Consider the following 23,134-nt stretch of genomic DNA (forward strand, 5'->3'; position numbering starts at 1 on the left):
AGCACATGATATCATTCCATGTGATTACATGTTACTCTATTTATATCTTTCAAATGAATGGACCATTAATTTATTTATTCTTTATGAAGTTATTCACAAATAAACCCTAGATATTTATGTACAGTTAACACCTAAATGACCATTAACCCTGCAATACGCGCGCGGGCTACTATTGTAGCCCAGCGCTTTTGTTTTCCTTGCCGCAAAGTTGTTTCATGTGCTAACACAAAGAGTGTCTGTGTACCTTTCTATCAACTATCATTCTGTGTTTTTAATGTGTGGTCGAACGTAAAATTGAAACAAGCTCATTGTTATTCTGCCTGAAAGTTTCATGGGCTACCTCTGTAGCCCGCGCGACTATTGGTGTCATAAATGTTGCAAAACATCAAAAGTTTTTTCATAATACTTTGAGTGTTGCAAAATTCCAGTTCTGATTAGCAACGTTTTCCAGATTGCGATAGTGATGGTAAAGAATATTTTGAGACGGAAGAACTGCATTTTTCGGAGACAGAAACAGCGGAAATTCAGAAGATGTTACTGAGAATTCCGGGTAAAGGAATCACTGGTACCTGTTGATAATAGTGGTAGTAAAGACAGTTGTAAAGTAAATTATTATGTAGCAAAAGACAATTTCAGATGAAAAATAAAAACTCCTACTCGTAATATTTGTACTCGTGCTCAGAATATTTCGCTTTGTTTTCCTGGACATAAAGGTCAAGCCAGATCTGCGTTGTCGTAACTTGAATGTCTAGAATTGTTTTTAGATGCAAACATTTTCTGATTTACAGTTGATTGTAGCAATATTTACATTGACAGTGTCAAAAAGAGATTTGTATATGACCATGAATCAAAGCTTACAGACGAGACAGAAATACGTGCACTTCTTGGCATTTTGATGCTTTTGATGAGTGATCAATGCTTGAAGGAAAGCGTGTATCAAACACTCAATCACTTGTGTGCAGAACAAGCTTAGAGGAACTTGAATAGGAGAACAGAGAACGAAAAATGTATGAAAGTAAATAACATATGTACAATTATGCAAAAACGTAATCAAACTTTTCACAGCAAGAAATTAAAAAAAAAAATTCGCTGAAAAGATATAGGTTTTGTCGATAATACGTTTATATGTAAGCTTTGTTTCTGAAATTTTTGTAAAATAATGCGTATTTTTAAAACAATTTCGACATATATGTTTACGATGAAGAAAAGTTCGAAATGCGCCAGATTGGTGCATTTATTGCTAAATACAAATAACTTTTACAGTCCTATTCGTGTATTACTTTTCAAAAGTGAATGGCGTTGATATTCTTTGTATATACATAGCTTTCAAAATAAACATATTTCTCAACTTGGGTATAATACCCTTAAAACAGTTTATAAACACATTTCTCTACAAGAAAGATAAAAATATTAACAAATTAGTCAATATAATAAAATAAAAACAAATGGGCTACAGTGGTAGCCCGCGCGACTATCCATGTCACAAAAATCCGCGCGCCTGTTGCAGGGTTAATAGGTAAGAAGTATATTATATCAAAATAAATTATTTAGTACCACAATTTACACTAACAATTTCATAAATATGAAATCATGCTTTGTACTTTGAATGATTTATTCTTTGCAATTAGAAGTTCTTCTCAAAGTAGGAGCTGAACTGAAATTGTTAAAAATACCTATTTTGCATATTTATGAAACGAAGTAATCAATTTAAATTTGCAACATATTACATATTTACAGAAGATATTTGTGCAGTTCAAGATTTTTATGATATTTCTGAAGCAAGTGTAAGCCAAATTTTATCATTACAAACAAAATAGGTATTTCCTCCTATCAGACGCGCACCCAGTACTTTTTGTTGAATTGAGAAAAATTTATTCTCCGGAGAGCGGTATATTGTACAAATATACGGAATCCTCTTGCTTACTACAGAAATCAGTATGGAGCGTAGGTTATCCGTATGCTACATAGGCACTGCCTTTAGATGTTATATCATGCCGTTGCAGGATGTCTGATATCTAACAGTCTTCCTTGTATTACATATATATGTGTTATCTTTGTTAGCTATATGTTATATACGTCCATTTGTATGTGAGATCCTGACCGGCTATATTGTTTCGTATGGAAAGTACGTACAGATGGAACACCTATACAGAAAGTATTATAAAACATGCTTTTTCAGTTATTCGTTTGCTGTACGTTAAGTCCAAAACTACATGATTTGCAAATGTAACATACGATTTTACGTGCGCCACATACATTTTTTTCTCAGTGTGGGAGAGGGCGAATTCAAAACTATAAATCACTAGGTGTATGTAGTATTGAACGGGAAATATTATTATGCGCCCGAAAAGACGATAAGTAATTATAAAATACTTCCATGTATATTTTCAGGGGAAAACAATGATAAAAGTAGATTGTTTTTATGAGAAAGAATATAGATGAAGTGTAAGATCAAATTGTTATGCTATATCAATCATTTCTCTGTTATAGTTTTATAGAGAAAGGGTACAAATGTATGTTGAATTAGGACATTTTTATAGGGTGGCGTTCGGACCCGATGGACTCTCTCGTGAATGCGCCCATAATGCCTATGTATCTGTTCTGATATGTCTATCGGTTTAGTGAAAAAAATTCGTAAAGTTTATTCGATTTTTGTGAAACGCAGCGTGTGATTTATTTCTTTAGCATGCAAAAATAGGTATATTTTGTCCTCAATAGCTGGTGTAATGGCTAGAGCGTGTGTGCTTACGTACAAGGTTCTGGGTTTGATTCTCGGTGGGAGAATATCGAACGTATTAATGAGTTGAGGAAGTGGCTCAGGGGAATTTCTCTTCTGGAGCTACAAAATTCCCTCTGGGGCATATTTTTTGATCGCGGGTGGAGTATTTTCACAGTACTGCTTTAACCGTTGTGTACTGAATTTCTTCTTTTTCCCAAGGAACATGTTCTAAAATAACTTATTGCAGTGGTTGATAACCCGCTGTATAATGTAGTATTCGCTGTTGACAAATGTAAGTACAAAATAATCAATTAAAACAGGTATATTGATGAAAATAAAAGGTGTTGAGAACAACAGCGTAATTAACCCCATCCAAAACCAAAATGCTTGAAGGCTCTTTCATTAAAGAATGCTCGTATTTTTATAAAACATTATTTCTTAATTGGAGTTTAGCGTCCCGTTTCAGGAATGAGGCTACGCGAAACGTGGATCTAAAAGTTTAAGGTACAATTTGAGCCACGGTTGCCACCGGGAATCGAACCCAGGATTATATGCACCCAGGATTCAGGTCCTGCTGAAACATTCCAATGAGGCCTGAGGTTGAAAATATTCAGAGACAGTAGGACAGTAGTCGGAGACTTTTTTATTTTTTCCGAAAATGCTATATAATGGTATAACCTTCGGGATCTCCTTCACCTACTATGGGTAATCAAGAGTTTCACAATCTGGTAACGTTACACATTAGCTTTGAACTATTAGCACTGCTCTACAAATTCATTAGTTAAATCCACTGTCGTGTTACTAAATGGTGTTAGTGTCAACGTTTATCTTCTCAAACTGCCATCTGGAAAGAATCGATGTAACTATTTGACGGATTGAGAGATCTGCTCTATGGTTCTTTATCTACAATGTTGTCACATAGTGCAATTCGCGACTCCAGATAAGGATATATAATTTATATATATACAGAGCTGAATTAAACATGGATTACGCTTTATTTGAGGCTCCCCAATGGATCATGTTACTTGGACATGAAATCAATCAAAGACAAGGTATAAGTTTTCAGGCAACATTAAGGTAATATTTTAGGGTAACATTTCTAGAAAACTTTTTATTTCCATGAAACATGATCCACCCTAACCTTTGAGGCATTATTGCAAAAGTAAAAAAAATAAAAAATAAAAATAATAAAATAAAATAAAAAAATAAGAGTAAAGTATTTAACATTTCCCTCACTTAATTTGCAGTGAAACACTCATAATTTCGTTCAGAAAGAACTAAGATTGCTTGCTATATTGTTATTAATATTATTATTATTGATAATATTTTAATTTTTCAATGATTGGTTGTTATTTAAAAGAAAGTTCTTAGTAATGTTTGCACACGAGGCGAGATGAAATGAGCAATAAGGTTTTCTCGATTCATCACGTAAATTTGAGATTCTCAAACTTTGATCAGAATATTTCCCATAAACAACTTTCACAGGCGCAATTTAAAGTCAGCATAAATCATGTAAAGAAGACGATGAGTAATGAATGAAAATATTGAAATGAAGGGATAATATATAAGACCCATACGCATAGCGGAATTCGAGTCTACGACAGCCAGATTTTGTGAGGACCTACCCAACGTTTTAATGCGCTCGGCTATTTACACTAGCCAACTTTTGTTGTTTTTACGTCAACTTCATAATGTTTCTCCTAGAAGAAGCTTAACAACATACATTATCAAGGAGACAAGATACAATTAATTTATTTTTTATTTTTATTTTGTTATTAGGACCACGGTACTGGACCTTATAAGATTGTAATGTTATTAGGATCACGCTAGCTAGCCTTATAAAATTGTAATGTTATTATGATCACACTAGTAGGCCCTAAAGATTGTAGTGATGTTAGGATTGTATGCATGTGAGACTTATAAGATTGTAATATTATTAGGATCACGCTAGCTAGCCTTATGAAATTGTAATGTTATTATGATGACACTAGTAGGCCTTAAAGATTGTAGTGATGTTAGGATTGTATGCATGTGAGACTTATAAGATTGTAATGTTATTAGGACCACGCTATCGGGCCTTATAACATTGTAATGTTAGTCCGTCCGTTAATTACTCCACACGATAATTCTTGAACGAATGTATTTTTTTGCATAATCATCTTTTACTCTCTTCACCAGAGATTATTTCGGTCTTGATTTGCAGACTGATTTATTATATTGGCACTTTTGCGGTACACTATTGTGCCGCGATATATTTCTTTACCAAACACTTCTAAGATGCATTTCTGCGATACTACTATGTAGATCAGAAATACGTCATCAAAATATATAAATTTGTATCTAGAATCTTTTTTCTATTAAATTTTAATATATTTTTTTTGCAATATGATAGTAAATAAATAAATAAACAAAATATTTCTTAAACTAACTTTATAACACAATTTAACGCTATACTTTGAAAGCTTTAATACAACAAGGAATTTCAATTTTATACAAATACTATAATTTTTTTTTAACAATTATAAAGTTTATTACAATTCAAAATTATTCGACATTCAACTAAACTAACAACAGGCATAAATGAGGAATGGAACAATAATTGCTAACAGAATAACAGAAAAATATAATAATTTGAATAAAATTGTAACAATTGCATTAAATAAATTTACGAAACAATTAAGAAAAAAAATTAAGTCAACAGGAAATATATTTCGATACTATAATTATATGATATATTTCTATGTAGTTTCAAACATACGTTGTTTTCCTATGCAGATTGAAATATATATTTTATGATGTTTCTATGTAGATTATTATGCAGATTATAAAATATGGTCATAAGTTTATTCCTATACACAATTAACACGGAGATTGAAATATGATTGTATATTTTTATACAAATTAAAACATATGATGACATACTCCTACGCAGATTGAAAAAATGGTGATACATTAATACGCAAATTGCAAAATATTTTACGATATTTCTATACAAATTAAAATATGTAATGACTTATTCCTCTACAGATTAAAATACCGCATTCGATGATATATTTTTATACAGACATTTTATATTCGATGTATTTTATATTCGATGATATATATATGATAATATATCTCTATATAGGTTGAATTATATGGTTATATATATCTATACAAATTGAAATAAATGTGATATATCTCTAGTAGATTAAAATATATGGTTACAACTTTCTATGCAGAATAAAATATACAGTAAAACATAGACTGAAAAATATTGAAATATATACAGAGTTTACATGATAGAAATTTTGTCATGTAACTCTGTATATTGAAATATATGGTAATATTTATATGTGGATTGACATATATGATAACATTTCTAAGTAGACTGAAAAATATGATGCATCTTCATCTATTGATTGATATTTAGCCACTATAAATGCATTATAAAATCATCAAGCAAATAAGTACTCTTAATTTAGTAATATGAATAAAGTTAGCCATAACAGTAAGCAAGGAAACAAAATTTATATAAAAAATATCTCCAGGAACTTTCAATATGCAAAGCAGATTATATCGTACCATTATCAATTCTTCAGTTAATACGTGACAAAAATAGAAATAGAAATGAATCATTCCAAAAAAGCATAATTTTGGAAGCTGAGATAACAAAGAGTGGATCTTGAGATGATATTTCATGATGTAAAGATTGGTTTGTATTTTACATTTCAACAACATAATGCCATTCTATCATATAAATGTAGCAAATGCTTGATTTCTTGAAGCTCTTCTGGCTTCATTTTTCAACAGTGACAGAACGGAAGTAAACGGAGTGACAGTTGTTTTTGTTTTTTACCAATGCTGGCTTACTTACCAACAGCATTACATAAAGTGTTAAGAAATCCCTTCTTTATATATATATATATATATATATATATATATATATATATATATATATATATATATATATATATATATATATATATATATATGTGTGTGTGTGTGTGTGTGTGTGTGTGTGTAGGCATTATACTCGGTTATGTGACAGATGAAACAGGCGCCACTTAGAAGAAAAAACGAACGTCGTCGAGCTTTCCGTAACCATTTATTTTCTTCCCAATGTTGCAAAATGCTGTAACGACAGACAGAAATTTCTCCTCCGAAGTGTTCAAGCTGACAACATTCGCTCTGACTGTTTTTTTTTGTCTTTCTCTTACTCACCCTTACACTCACACTCTCTCTCTCTCTCATACACACATCACTTCCTCACATACGAAAATTAACAAGATAATTAATTGAATAATAAAACATGACTACTTAAAGCTTATGGTATCTCTCAAATATATTCAAGAATTATTTTATGAAATGTTTGCAATGAAACGATCTATTATTATATATGGTGTCCTGTTAGTCAATTGGGAAAACTGCATTATTATGCAGAGGTAAAATACAAATAAAAAGTGATAAAGATTACAAGGTTTTTAAATTTTTTTAAAAATTGAGAGCTAGTGCTCAAGTATGTAAGATATGCCTACAAATGATACTCAAAATAGCCTCCATTCTGTTCGATAAAAGTCACATTTGTGTAGAGATGCAAGGGCTCGAAAAAAAACCCGGCTTTTTTGAAAAAAAAAATACCTCGGTTTTTTCTGCTTCGCTTTTTTGCTTGGGAAATTTTGGGCTTTTTTGAAAATTCTGCTTTAAATTGATAAACCAGATTTTGTTTCGCTTCTCTACAACACAAAAAGTCATTTAATTAGTGGTTGATGCTGATAATAATATAAAACCTCGAAAATAAACCATGAATTTCGAAAAGATATTTCAAACAGTTTTACTTCTCAACATATTTACATTATGAATTCCAAAGGATTAACCAATGTATATAATAAGATTTTTTTAACCTCCTACATACAAAAGTAAGCAGGGTTGGCAAGAGCCATGGTTGTTTTTGAAAATGCCAAAAACCCGTTTTTTGGGGGGAGTTTAAACTAGGCTTTTCAAGTTTAAATCAGGTTTTTTTGGGTTTAGATATTTTGCTTTATGTATTTATATTACATATTGACAGAAATAAGTTTGTTTCGCCTTGGTGTTATTATGCAACAACGGGGTTATGCTGGAAGAGGTCACATAAGCTTAAAGAAGTCAGGAAAGTAAATTTCTTAAATTGAGAAACTCCCGCCCTAACCATCGGGAAAATCCCGTCATTACTCTAAATGTAAAACAATAACGGAAAAAATCCTGTTATTGTTTTGCATGTAAAATTTAAAGGTCAACGTATCATAATCAGTACGCTAAAACTGAGGTATTAAATTACAAATTTAGTGCGTACATATCATTGAAAGTACAATCCAAGCTAATGTTGGAAGCTACGTAGGCAATCGATAAATTTTGTCAATTTATATCAGTATATTTAAGCAACCTTGGCTTCTTTATAAAACAACAGGCATTCAGGCATGCAGAAATATACAACTTAGTTTCGTTTCGTATGTTCAGGCTTAACATCCTTACGTAATACCGAGGTTATCAAGGAGAAGACTTTCGCTTAAAGTGACATCCGAACCGCTACTTTGTTTACGCATGAAAGAAGGGTTGTGGTTCGACCGAGAATTGAACATGGGACACCTTGATTAAAAGGTGAAAAGGAAATAAAACTAATGCAGATGGTTTGATGTATGGAAACGTCACCATGAAGTTCACACGATTCGTATTTTTCGTACCTTTTATTTTTTTTCGGTTTAAACCAGTTGTTTATTTTAAAAAAAGAAGAAAAACAGCTGGTGTAAACCAGCCAACCCTAAAAGTAAATACTTCTTTTAAAAAAAATACTCAAATAAGTAGCAAAATTCTATGTAGTATTTTTACTTCAAAATATTCCATACCCTCGTTTTGGAACAAAATAAAATTAAAATAAAACATAAGAAAAATACTTAGATTTATATGATACACTTAAAGGCTGCACACCTAGAGCTTTTGGTTTTGTATATTCTTGAAATTCTACAGTTTTATATAAGCACCATCACGATTTATTCAGTCCTCAAGTTTTCTGTATTTTTAACAAGAGGGATTGAACATGAAGGGTGTGAGATAAGAACATGGTCACCCATAATTTTACTATTTTAAGAAATTAGAAATTTTCTGCTGCACAATCCATTTTGAAAGTCGGAAAGCTGATTTTTCACATAAGTCTATACATGAGGAATTAAACGAAGCGGTATGCGTTGATGCCTATCTGATGCTGCGTAACTCAGCAATTGAAAATTTGTTAGTTACCATGTTCTTGGCTCACACCCTTCATATCATTATGGAACTCTCCCCACCCCACCAACACACACACAAAAAAGGACTACGGAATATATTTAAGTTAAGATAAATACAACTGCACAACAAACATGATTGACTGGAGCTTTCGCGCTTCTATCGAGAAGTCCGGAATTCAACTCAGCATTCGACCATTCTGACAAAACTTTTCTTCATTCCATCTATGAAGTAGAAATAGTGCGTGTACTGTGAGTTGGCTGACTTCATATCTTATTGTTTTTAAATCGTTATTATTACTAATTAGCAGCAGTGACGGTTTTGCGAGGGTTAGGGGGGGCGGTCTTTCGGACTGAAGCCTGTTCCCCAAAATTACGGAATGTCTAAAACAAACGAAATATCTATTACGTAGTAGTTATGCCTTTACTCATAAACTTTAAGCTGCCGTCAAATAAATATTACGAATGTTTAGAAAAACTAAACATTAGTAAAAAGAAAACCTCCCAAAATACTTTTCTAAATCCGCCACTGATTCTCAGTATAAAATGATCTTCAAGGTTGTATCCGGAAAATTATCGCTAAATATATAAACGAAACGAAATACAGTATTAGTTATGCCTGTACTCATAAACTTCAAGCTCCTCCCAAATAAAATTAGGAGATTTTAGAAAATGAAACAATCAGAGAAACCCGTCCCAAAGTACGTTTCTAAATCCGCTACTGATTATTTGTATAAATTAGTATTCAAGGTTGTATCCGGAAAATTATTGCTAAATCGTTGCACAGCTACAGTATAACAGAAATGTAGAAGTACGGTTAGACGGATATATTGAAAAACGTATGCTTTGACGGATATATAGAAAAACGTAAGTTTAACTTCTGCGTTAGAAGCTAGAGTATTAAGCTCTTAGAAATGAAATACGGATGACAAACTAAAATGATCTAGAGAAGAAAAAAGATGTCGATAACTCAAAAGTTAAAATAAAGTTAAATAGCCTCTAAAATTGCCCTCAAATACTACATTCTTCATGTTAGCTTTAATTCGTAAAACATGTGCTCCATCCATCTTGATGGTGAATTTTAGAGCGAAATATGGCATTTAGGTCATGGAATTCTTATCTAAGTATAGAATATACTATAAGAAAGCTATTTAGATAGAAAAATCATGAAAATGAAAAAAAGCCAAAATTTCCAAAATTCTTGTTTTTTTCCCAAAAAAGCCGGCTTTTTATGTGAAAAAAACATCGATTCAAAAAAGCCGGCTTTTTTGCATCTCTACATTTGTGCAAGTCTGAAACACAAGTTCTGTCAGTAATGTTTAGAGTGTATAGATTCCTAAATACAAATTGAATTCGTTCTTTCAAATACTCCAGATCATAAATCTTCATGGAGAAAACATTTTTACTTTCGCGAAGTGCCAGTGTTATGTTTGGAAAATGATCCACAAACAATTCAATAACCTGACGTTTCTACCACATTTGCAGCACAAAAACATTCTGCTCCCTAGCTAGTGCTAGTTAGTTTAGAAGTAATTAACAGAAAACTAATACAATTCAGCAACATAAATGTAATTATGGTCATGCTTCCACCAACTTTAGAGTTTAGAAACACTTCAACTAACATCAACCTACTAGTACTAACTAACATTAACTAACACTACTGGGTTTATATAAACAACAAATTTCATTTCACATGAGAGTCTCATCACAGTGTCAAATTCATTATGGGAACTAATGTACTATTCAAATTACTACTATTCTAGTTAAACCAGGGTCTGTAGTAAGTACTACTTGCCTTATGGGCTACATGGTATAGGCATTTCTTTTGTTATGCAGAGTAAAATCACCACAAACTACTGTATATATACCGTATATTCTTGAAATTCTATTTCCGAGTTCTTTACTTTTGATATCCTACAGAAAATATTTAACCGTTATTTCCCATGTTTGTTTTAATAGTTTGACATTTATTGTCCGTCATACTGAATTTTAGGCGACAGTTAATGTTTGATGTGTAGATATCAGTTACGCTGAACTCACCCATAGATATATATGCACATCAAACATTAACTGGTTATATGGATTATCTCGTCTCTGAGCACACAAACATACACTGAGAAAAAATGAAGGTGGCGTACTAGAAAGGCAGGTTACATGCGTATTTCCTGTAGTTTTTGGACTTAACGTACAGCAAACGTATAACTGAAAACGCATGTTTTATAATACTTTCCGTATAAGTGTTCCATCTATACGTACTTTTCGTATGAAACTATGTAGGCGGTCAGGATCTCACATACAAATGGACGTATATAACATATAGCTGGGGAATGTAACATAAGTATACGCATGTGATATATGGAAAACTGTTACATGTCAGACATCCTTCAACGGCATGATGTAACATCTAAGGGCAGTGCGTATGTAGTATATGAATAGCGTATGCTTCACACTGCTTTCTGTAGTAAGCAAGAGGATTCCGTATATTTGTACAAAATACCGCTGTCCGGAGAACGGATTTTTCTCAGTGTATATTCTTGAATACAATTAAGTTATATACCCACTCACGCGAAGTAGCGTATGTTTCGATAATACTATAGCTATCTCTAAGCAAAACGCTGCGAAAGCAATGCAGCTAGTAAATTTCATACATTTTTCACGTATAAATATAGTTGTAACATGTTGTGTACAACTATATTTATAAAAATTATGTGAACAAGAACAAATAACTGACATAGATTCAAACTCAGAGGATATATATACAGAAGGTTAACATTGTTGCGGGGTGGCTAATGCTTAAGCTCAGCAGCGCTCTTGTTTCGGTACACGGAGTAGTTCCATAAGAAGACGGTTTTCGTATCACTCAGGTAGTAGCGTGTGGACAGTTTAAAGCTGAAATACAACAGATATGGACTTGTTTGATATCGTCCTCTGAACATTGGAGTGACCTTTTTGTCGGTTTCATTGACCGAGAATCACAAACTCCAAAAGCTACAATGAGCCCATGAAATAGAGTCGATAGAATGCTGAGTGGCAGATAACAGTGTTTTGGGGTGATTGTTTCATCTTGTCTTAGAATAGCACCACTATACGATTGTGGTGAATACAATCTGCCATTGTGCACTCTTAAGCATCATAGCGGTCGAATAGTTGATGGTGTATGGAACTAATAGTTACAACATACGATTCTGGCTACTAATCATTGAGATGCAATATCACTAATGGCTGCTACACCAAAGAAGTTCCGAGGTCAAATCTTTCCTTCAGACAACTTTGGACACCGTATTTCAGCTGGACAATGCTTGGCCATAATGTGAAAGCCTTCTTCGATGAATAATGGGTATTGCTGTTTCGCTGGCCTGTAAGAACACCTGATTTGTAGCCCATCAAATACGTGTAGGATATTGCTAATTGGTATTTTGTTCGTCATAGTCTTTCAACAGGTAGTACCGTTATCGTGTGTATTCGTATACAAGGAGAGTGACATGCGAATCCTCAGGAATATATTCAATGCCTGTTTGATTTATTGCCAGAACGTATAGAAACTTCATGATGATTGATCAAGGTTAGATGTTTTGTAGCATTCTGAAATTGCAATCATATCTATATAGTCATGGAGATATAAGTTAGTTCCACAATCAAGTTCCACAATTGAGTCCTTATAGACAATTGAGTTTTCATGAGCAACAGTATATTTTGTAGGTTTATTATAGAAACTCTGTTTCACGTATATGAAGTTTTGCCTCTAGGCTGTTCATGTTACAAAATAATAAATTATAATAGTAATTATTAATATTATTTGACCAAAGTGTGAGAATTTGGGAGTTCATATACAGAAACATCACTGTTATGAAAAAAAGTGCAAAGTTTTAAGGCATGCCCATATTTTTCTTTTCTACAATGAAACTGCTACAGAAAATATTTTATGAGTCAATAGTTACAAATTTATTACCAAACTATAGATATATAATATCATATTGTTTACACCATATACATATCAATTCCATATTTAAAATTAATCATTCCACACAATTACGATATTTCATCATGCTATCTGAAAGCAATCTAAAATCTAATTTGTTTGCGTGGGTTTTAAAGTATTATCGTTTTATGATAAGAAAGAAATAAAGCATAGAAAATGAAAAGAGAAATGAGAAATATGCACAGGAAAGGCCGGAGAAGCTCATATGCTAAGTCTCGTTGAGGAATGTCCCAGATAGACGCTTTGCTATGCTTCCTGGCCGGGAAACCTAGTCCTTTGCGTAATATTCCAGTCTTCTGGAGAATTTCCTAGAATGACTTTTATTATGTGTGAGTAATAAATTTTCTACGATATTGGGTCTCTGCCATTTTCCAAGGAGACGTCCGCTCCTGCTTCCGGCCTTTCTATACTAGGAAGACCTTCAATGCCCTTTAAACGATTTTACGTTTCAACAGTAATGTCTTCAGTTGAGAATCTACGTACTAACCAATGAGTGTACCTTGAAAGTGGTTGTTGGCAATCCTACACTTTCTGTAGTTACATCTAGAGTTAGATATAACTGTTTAAAATACATAAAAAAGGTAAAATAAATTATATTAACAGTGTTGAATATGCCTGCGGCATCTTTGTTTTTCACTGCATTGCTTTATATGTGTAAACTGGCATTTTGCTTATTTATTTTTCAAATCCATTTAAATATGCTTGTGAAAATTACATTCAGTTATATACAATCTTCTTAATAATCAAATTTGTTTTAGGTATAAATATTAAATTTGGTATAATGTAAAGTCACTTTTAAGCTGAGAAAGACAATGATTAAAAGAAGTGAATGATGATAGAAAAATTGGTGGATAAAGAATGTTTGAGGAAACATGAGTACCCCGTGAACATCTGCTGACACGATATTGTCCACCACATACTTACTTGGCCGGGGTTCGAATCAGGGATCCCACGCACCAGAGGTAAGCGCTGTACCCACTGAGCTACCGTGTCCCCACATTTGAAGAAGAAATCAGTCAAAATCACTTCATTAAAGCTCTGGTCTATTTCAAACAAAACAGGAAATTAATCCACCCATATAAATCAATTAACTGAGAAAACACAGTTGGCGTAGATTGTCAACATCGTTAAGTGTTTTTCAATATGTTAAATGCTATTTGAGATTTAAAACAATGTTAAGTGTTTTAGATGGCAATTCCATAAAAATCATCCTCACTACAAGTAACACATATATATATATATATAAGAACGTGCGTATACGTGTATGTCTATCTGTCAATTGGTTTTCACATAGAGGAGTCACTCATGACGGGGACAAATAGCCCCAATGCTGACGTCTCTATTAAACTTCAATCAATCAATCAGTCAAGAATGGTGTCACTTAGAGCCACCAAATTTTGTACAGAGACAGATCTTCACCGGATCTAATCGAGTACGAAGTTATTTCTTCTTCGATTTTCGACTCGAGAAGTTCTGGAGGTTCAAAATGTACAGAGTACTTCAAAAGCCCCTAAAGGTAGATAAACCCGTACTGCACTGAATTGCATGCAGCAATACTGTTCTGTCTGTGCGAATGACAATCACCTTTGATAGTTATCAATAATTAACTTGAATCAAAAGTGTTTATAAAGAGAGGAAATAAATCAATCCAAAATAAATAACAATAATCATTGCCATTAAGATAATTCTTCCATCACTGTCAATTAACCTTTTTAACTTGACGTAAGAATTATTTACTTTACATCAATCGAAACTACCTTTTCTTTTCAGCTTAACGTCATACAATTATACACCAAGTCTAAGGGAGACGGTGACGATAGATGAGATGGATAATAATGGTAGAACATAGAAGTGGAAGAAAACGGGAGAACCTCATGGAAACCAACGTGCACGATGTGTGCCCATCTCAAAGTTTACTTGACGCGGGATTGGATCAAATAAGGAACCCGACACACAAAAGTCCCCACCGCCCTTGCAATCACCTTCCTCATTTACTTTTTTTTCCTTCCAACATGCAATTTAGCCCATGATTTCAAACACAATTTCTTCTGAAACAATTTATCTCCGATACAAGATTTCTCTCCATCAATCATATGGTTGTTTGTCTTTCTTTGACACAAGCAATTCTCTTCATTCTCTCCATGATCACATCGCAAAATCTTCGAGTTGCTTTCTATTGCTTATCCGCAGTATTATTTTTCCGTTTGTTCAGTATAATGGTTACATAAGCATTCTTTATTTCAATCCATCAATTTCACTATCGTTATTCACTATAATGATCATCCGTTCTTTTTATCCTAGAAATGCATATTTATGACGGAGATGAAACTTATTCTTAAGAGATAGGACGGAGATGAAACTTATTCTTGAGAGGCTAGGACGGGGATGAAACTTATTCTTGAGAGACAGGACGGAGATGTAACTTATTTTTAAGAGATAGAACGGAGATGAAAATTATTCTTAAGAGATAGGACAGTATTGAAACTTATTCTTAAGAGGTAGGACGGAGATGAAACTTATTATTGAAAGATAGGACGGAAATGAAACTTATCTTGAGAGACAGGAACTTATTCTTGAGAGATAGGATGAAGATGTAACTTATTCTTAAGAGATAAGACGGAAATGAAACTTAATCTTGAAAGGTAGAACGGAGATGAAACTTATTCTTGAGAGATAAGAAGGAGATGAAACTTATTCTTGAGAGATAGGATGAAGATAAAACTTATCTTGAGAGTTGAATTCATATCAGAAAACCGTTTCTCTCTATCTATCTGTGTCTTACAGTTTTTGCTCTGATATCGGTCAACATACAGACGAAGGACAGGCATAGCTATTCCACAAGACCTCCCAACAAAGCATAGCCTTCAGATGTTTACAAAACATCTCAAAATGCAGTGAATTTTAATTTTCTGGGAAATTTTCAGTGAATTGTACTCTATTCACTTTGACATATTGGTCGCAAAGACAAAGACAACAAACTAAGACACCAAATATTTCCACACTACAAAAAGAAATCAGTTACTTGTTAAAACAAAATCCATTACTATTTTTAACGAATTTCACTTCATTTGCATTTCAGAGCTTGTACGAAAAGAGTTATCATTTGATGTTAAAACAACGTGTTTTTTTCGTTTTGCAAAACAGTTTTCTCTTAAAGTTGCTGTAACACTAAAATATAGCAATTTTCACGCAGATTCTTAAAAATAATGAAAAAAAAAATATTCGTTAAAGTAATGACTGACGTTGCTTCAACAAATACTGACTCAATATACATACAAAGACACATGCTAAAAATTTTCCGCAATTGTAGGAAAAGAATTACATAATAGTAGATAAAAAAAGATGAAAGAATTTTCAGTGAAAATAAAGACACTGAAAGGACAACTGACCAAATATAATATACGACAGAATGACGGTTGATAGGCAAAATCACTCCTTGACTGGGTACTAAGATACAAGAAGCGTCTTGAAGGTATTTATAGAGGAATTGTTAAGACATGAAGAATAATGCACACTAATGTGGAAAAGAATTGTGCAAGGTAGATAGTTGTGACCAACGCTGTAGCTACGAACTTTTCTTTGGGAGGCAAGTATTAATATTTGAGCTCAACTAGAAAAATGTCAAGTTGGGCTCTCAGAAAAAAATAAATATGAAATTTAGGTCCCCAGAATTTTAAATCTTAAGAAATATTTTTATTACCTCTAGGGACTCCAATGACGTTTTACTGAATTATGACCAAGATTAGATTTATGCTTTATATGTTTTGGTACTTTCGAAAATTGTATGATGGGCCCACTGCATGTTTCACAAGTTAAATTGAGGCGATAATATTTCGACATAGCTTAAAAATTTAAGAAATATACATATTCTTTTCTGAGGCGCCAAATAGCACACTGGTCCGAGATTACATACTCATTTAAGACTTTTTATTATTTTGTTTTCATTTTTGGGATGTGGTGAACGTACTCCATGTTTTATTCACGGTATACAATCATGTTCGTACCACATCATATCTAGTAAGAACGTTTTATTTTGAAGTGGGCCTCCTCAAATGACAGGGAGCTAAAAGGGGAAAACAGCTGCCCCCTGTTCCCCCAAATTACGACACTGGTTGTAACGAAGAGCCGGAGAGACTTTTATAAAGCTTTCAACCAATTGTTGCCGGTGATGATGATGATGATGATGATGAAACAATCATTCATTTTAAAAACTCAATTTAGGTGTTGCAGAAGGTGGATTGAGAAGAATATTGCCTACAGTGACACCCGGACATTATTTAGTAAATACGTGGTTGTTCAACATATAAGTTTTCCTAATCTGTAAAATATTAATTTTTAAGGTACATATTTAAATTATACATACATGTATAGGTAGGTCCTTCCTCACCTCTTCAGTTAATCCACATTGAGATTCACCCTTTGTCTCACTGTTACACCAATTTGTCCAACCCCTTTGCAAAAAAAATCAGAGCTTTGGTTATTTAGAACTCAACTCACTTTCCGCTTTACTTCTTCATCCGTTTCAGAACGCTCACCTTGCAATGCGGACTTTAACACCGGAAAAAAGATGGAAGTAGCTCGGTGCTAAGTAGGGACTGTATGAAGAGTGGGGGCAGCCGTTCCCACTATAATTATTCAATTTTGTGTCTTGTTTGCGTGCTGAGGGAAAGTGGGCATTATCGCCAAAGGAGAGACCAGGTTGCTTATGTCGAATTTCGTTTTCCTGAAAAAGAGTTCAGGTTTGACATAAGCGATCTGGTCCCGTATCAACTGCTTATGAAAAAGTGAAGTGAAATGTGAGGAGTGTGCTAAGTAGCTAGAGCTCTGATTTTTCGCAAAGGATTTGGACAAATTGGTGCGGAACGGTGAGATAAATGCCTAAATCTCAATAGGGACTATGTAGAGAGGTGAGGGAAGGACCTATCTACACGTGTATATATAGTTTACAAATATCTTTAAAAATAAATTTTTCACAGCTTAGGGAAACTTATATTTTGAGCAACTCACGTAAATAAATAGAATATTGTAGATAGTATGATTTCATATTGTCAACATTGTCAATTGGTTGATTTGGAGTTTGGCGTCGCTATCAGTCCCGAGATTATGAGACGTTGAACTGCAGCTTGACGTAAGACAAACCACACAAGCTCCAAGGAATCGAATCCGGATCTTGTACTCTAACCTCGTAGCCACAACAGAGCTCAATAATAGAGATTATTTCAAAACTAATGAGCCAATTCGACACCTTATTAACTATCAATATCTCTATCACTAAGATTTATCTCCTGCCGATCCCTTAAAACTCTACTATGAAACTTTGATACTTTTTTCCTTTCTTTCCTTGATTTTCGTTAACCATTACTAAGATATCAAATCGGATCATTCTTTTTGAAACACCCTGTATATCAGAATCAACAATCTGAAATAAAGACAACTTTATCACTCTGTAAATTGACGCATGGTACCCTATGGACAAGATTTGTTGCTAATTCGTCAAGCGTTAACACAACATTTCAAAAGAAATTAACCAACGATGGGCTAAATCCCAAATATCGCGACATTTTGCGACATCTGCGGGCCACATATTGGTGAGCACTTGACAAGAATTCTTTTACTTTAGCATTTGTTAAAATTTAAGCTACTGTATTAGCGAAACATTATATAGTTCATCAAGCGAAGTTGGGATGAAAGTTGTAGAGAAATTATATGTATAAGAAAATGGATCTACTTGTCCTCTCGCAAGCTTAAAACAAAATCTATTATGTTATACATCTATTTTAGAAGATCATTCGCTTCTCGAAGACTTGTAACAAGGTTATCTAATGTACGTGAAAAGACTCATTCATCTCGTTATGAAACAAGTTTCAAGTTAGGATCTCTCCTACTAACGACAACCATCCTTCCCCGTCCACTTCAGTATGAACAAAGTTTTTCAATATAATTTTTTCCTTGCTTTTTTTTTTTGATTCGGAAGGGTGGATGGAAAAGAGAGGATGGATAGGAAAGTTCAATGTTTTTTTTACTTTCTTTTCCCTTTTTCTTACTTATTTTGTTTCTTTTTGTGTTTTTTTATTTTCTTAATTTTGCAAAAAAAAAAAAAAACTTTTCCATTTCATATTTTTAACGCGTTTTTTTCTCGTTTCTTTTATCTTGCTGACTTTTTTCTTCTTCAAAAGAAACGAACTTGTTCTACTTCTCCTTTATAAAAATTCAATTTTCATTAACATTACATTTGGCTTTTAAGGTTTATTTTTCTTTCTACAAATTATATCTCCTCGGTGTTTGAGTTCTCTTCTTGATTCTTCTAGATCCACTATCCCTTGATGTCTATAAAAACTTTATGATCCACGTTTTAGATTAATATATTTTTCATTTCGAACTGCATCATGGAAGTAATATTGTTTACGCGATTTGATGTTTTAAACTAGAGATGCAAAAAAGCCGGCTTTTTTGAATCGATGGTTTTTTTCACATAAAAAGCCGGCTTTTTTGGAAAAAAACCGAGAATTTTGGAAATTTTGGCTTTTTTCATTTTCATGATTTTTCTATGCAAATAGCTTTCTTATAGTATATTCTATAGTTAGATAAGATTTCCACGACCTGAATGCCATATTTAGCTCTGTAATTCACCATCAAGATGGATGGAGCACATATTTTACGAATTAAAGCTAACATGAAGGATGTAGTATTTGAGGGCAATTTTACAGGTTATTTAACTTTATTTTAACTTTTGAATTATCGACATTTTTTTCCTTCTCTAGATCATTTTAGTTTGTCATCCGTGTTTCATTTCTAAGAGCTTAGTACTCCAGCTTCTAGCACGAAAGTTAAACTTACGTTTTTCTATATATCCGTCAAAGCATACGTTTTTCAATATGTCCGTCAAACCGTATTTGCACATTTCTGTTATACTGTAGTTGTGCAATGATTTAGCAATAATTTTCCAGATACAACCTTGAATACCAATTTATACAAATAATCAATAGCGGATTTAGAAAAGTACTTTGGGAGGGGTTTCTCTGATTGTTTCGTTTTCTAAAAAGTCCTAATTTTATTTGGGAGGTGCTTGAAGTTTATGAGTACAGGCATAACTAATATTTCGTTTCGTTTATATGTTTAGCAATAATCTTCCGGATACAACCTTGAAGATCATTTTATACTGAGAATCAGTGGCGAACTTAAAAAAGTGTTTTGGGAGGGGTTTTCTTACTACTAATGTTTAGTTTTTCTAAACATTTGTAATTTTTATTTGACGGGAGCTTAAAGTTTATGAGTAAAGGCATAACTAATAGATATTTCCTTCGTTTTAGACATTCCACAACTTTGGAGAACAGGCTTCAGTCCGAAAGACCGATCCTCTAACCTTCGCAAAACCGTCACTGCTGGTAATTAGTAATAATAACGATTTAAAAACAATAAGAAAGGAAGTCGGCCAACTCCTACACTCCTAGTCGGCCAGTACACGCACTATTTCTACATTCTCAGATGGAATGAAGGAAGGCTCTGCCAGAATGGTCGAATGCTGGGTTGAATCCCGGACTTCCCGATAGAAGCGCAAAAGCCAACCACTCAGTCACGTTTGTTGTGCAGTTGTATTTAGCTTAACTTAAATATATTCCGTAGTCTTTTTTTTTTTTTTTTTGTTCCGTAATGATATGTTGAATCCCTCTTGTTAAAAATTCAGAAAACTTGAAGACTGGGTAAACCGTGATGGTGGTCAAGGGCGCCCATGTTGTGGTTTCCAAGGAGGGGAAGTATAAGCGACGTTTCAAAAATAGTTTCAAATTTTGCTGTAACTAATGTAAAAATCCTATTGGATTTTCAATATTCTGAAGTACATTTTCCTCTAGGGGGGCAAGCGCCCCCTTAACCCCCCTGATGGGCGCCCTTAATGGTGGTTATAAAAAACTTGACTGTAGAATTTCAAGAATATACAGAACCATGTGCAGCCTTTAATTGTATCATACAAATCTAAGTATTTCTCTTATGTTTTATTTTAATTTTATTTTGTTTCAAAAAGAGGGTATGGAATATTTTGAAGTAAAAATACCACATACAATTTTGCTAGTTATTTGTGTATTTTTTGAAAGAAGTTTTTACTCTTAGGGTTGGCTCGTTTACACCAGCTGTTTTTTTTTTAAATAACTGGTTTAAACTAAAAAAATTAAAAGAACAAAAATGCGAATCGTGTGAACTTCATAGTGACGTTTCACATGTCAAACCATCTGCATTAGTCTTATTTCCTTTTCACCTTTTAATCAAGGTGTCCCATGTTCAATTGTCGGTCAAACCACAACCCTTCTTTCATGTGTAAACCAAAGTACTCTTTCGGATGTCACTTTAAGCGAAAGTCTTCTCCTTGATAACCTCGGTATTACGTAAGGATGTTAAGCCTATACATACAAAACGAAACCAAATTATATATTTCTGCACGCCTGTTGTTTTATAAAGAAGCGAAGGTTGCTTAAATATATTGATTAAAATTGGTAAAAGTTATCGATTGCCTACTTAGCTTTCAACATTAGCTTGGATTGGAGTTTCAATGATACCTACATACTAAATTTGTAATTTAATACCTCAGTTTTAGAAAAATAAACACATTGCTGAACAAGACTGCACTTATTTAATATAAAAACACATTTACACGTGACGTTTCGATCTTCTATCCAAGATCCTCATCAGACGTGAGTGTACGTCTGATGAGGATCTTGGATAGAAGATCGAAACGTCACGTGTAAATGTGTTTTTATATTAAATAAGTGCAGTCTTGTTCAGCAGTGTGTTTATTTTTCTGATTTTATTCGCAAGACGTTGACTATGATTGTGTGTCACTCAGTTTTAGCGTACTGATTATAATACGTTGACCTTTAAATTTTACATGCAAATTAAATTTTACAGGATTTTCCCGTTATTGTTTTACATTTAAAAGAATGACGGGATTTTCCCGATGGCTAGGGCGGGAGTTTCTCAATTTAAGAAATTTACTGACCGGACTTCTTTAAGCTTATGGGACCTCTTCCAGCATAACCCCGTTGTTGAATAATAACACCAAGGCGAAACAAACTTATTTCTGTGAATATGTAATACAAATACATAAAGCAAAATATCTAAATCAAAAAACCTGGTTTAAACCCCAAAAAAGCCTGGTTTAAACTGCCCCCCCAAACATTTTCAGAAACAACCATGGTTCTTGTCAACTCTGCTTACTTTTGTATATAGGAGGTTAAAATGTGTTTATTATATACATTGGTTAATCCTTTGGAATTCATAATGTAAAAATGTTGAAGTAAAATTGTTTAAAATATCTTTTCGAAATTCATGGTTTACTTTCGAGGTTTTATATTATTATCGGCATCAACCACTAATTAAATGACTTTCTGTGTTATAGAGAAGCGAAACAAAGTCTGCTTTATCGATTTAAAGCAGAATTTTGAAAAAAGCCCAAAATTTCCGAAGCAAAAAAGCAAAGCAGAAAATCCGAGTTTTTTTTCCAAAAAAGCCGGTTTTTTTTCCGAACGCTTGCATCTCTATTTTAAACACTTTTTAATTTTTTTTTAAATCTTAGAAACTTGAGAGCATCGTCGGAACTAAACCAATAAATATCATCGCCGTTGGGGTTGGAAAATGGCGTTAAGTAGGTTTGAAAATAAAGTGTAGTAATTTGGAAAAATATAGGTCCATTTCCCTTTCTACACGAACTATTGATGACATGTTTATCTTAACCTCTTAGCGTGATAGTGGAAGTAAAAGACGTACTAAATGCTTCCTCCTTTATTGCCAACTTTGAAAACTACAGTGGCGTATTTTGTAGGCTACCGGGCCTACCAGCAATTTATATTGATAATTTTATACTTCAGTACCTTCTTTCAATGATATGTTTCTAAGAACTGTATGTATTTAGGAACATCCACTAGCTTCTTTGCACAGATTCTGTCTCGCTTCCTTAAGATATCTTCGTTTTGACAACGCAGCAGAAACCACTCTCTAGTTGCTTACTGTAGGAAGAGTTGTGTAGTTATGAGTGCATTCTCCTTCGCACCACCTCCAACCACACCGTACGAAAGGTAGCACCAGTTGCCTACAGAGTAATCGGTTTCTTGGGCGTGCGCGAAAGGTAAAGGGCAGTTATACGAGTAATGTCAGTGCGTTTTGGGGGTCGCTGAAAATAGTCTCGGACATCTTTAGCCTCGTTCCATAGCA

General features: G+C 33.4%; 1 protein-coding gene across 1 annotated transcript in view; it reads right to left on the reverse strand.

Moving 5' to 3' along the window:
• Positions 1 to 23,134, reverse strand: part of rsh (Rap GTPase activating protein radish) — a 1,018,586-nt gene that overhangs the window by 366,799 nt on the left and 628,653 nt on the right. The gene's annotated exons all lie outside the window — the stretch shown is intronic.

The sequence above is a fragment of the Thermobia domestica genome, chromosome 9 (assembly GCF_964235325.1).
Source record: "Thermobia domestica chromosome 9, izTheDome1.hap1.1, whole genome shotgun sequence".
NCBI lineage: Eukaryota > Metazoa > Arthropoda > Insecta > Zygentoma > Lepismatidae > Thermobia > Thermobia domestica.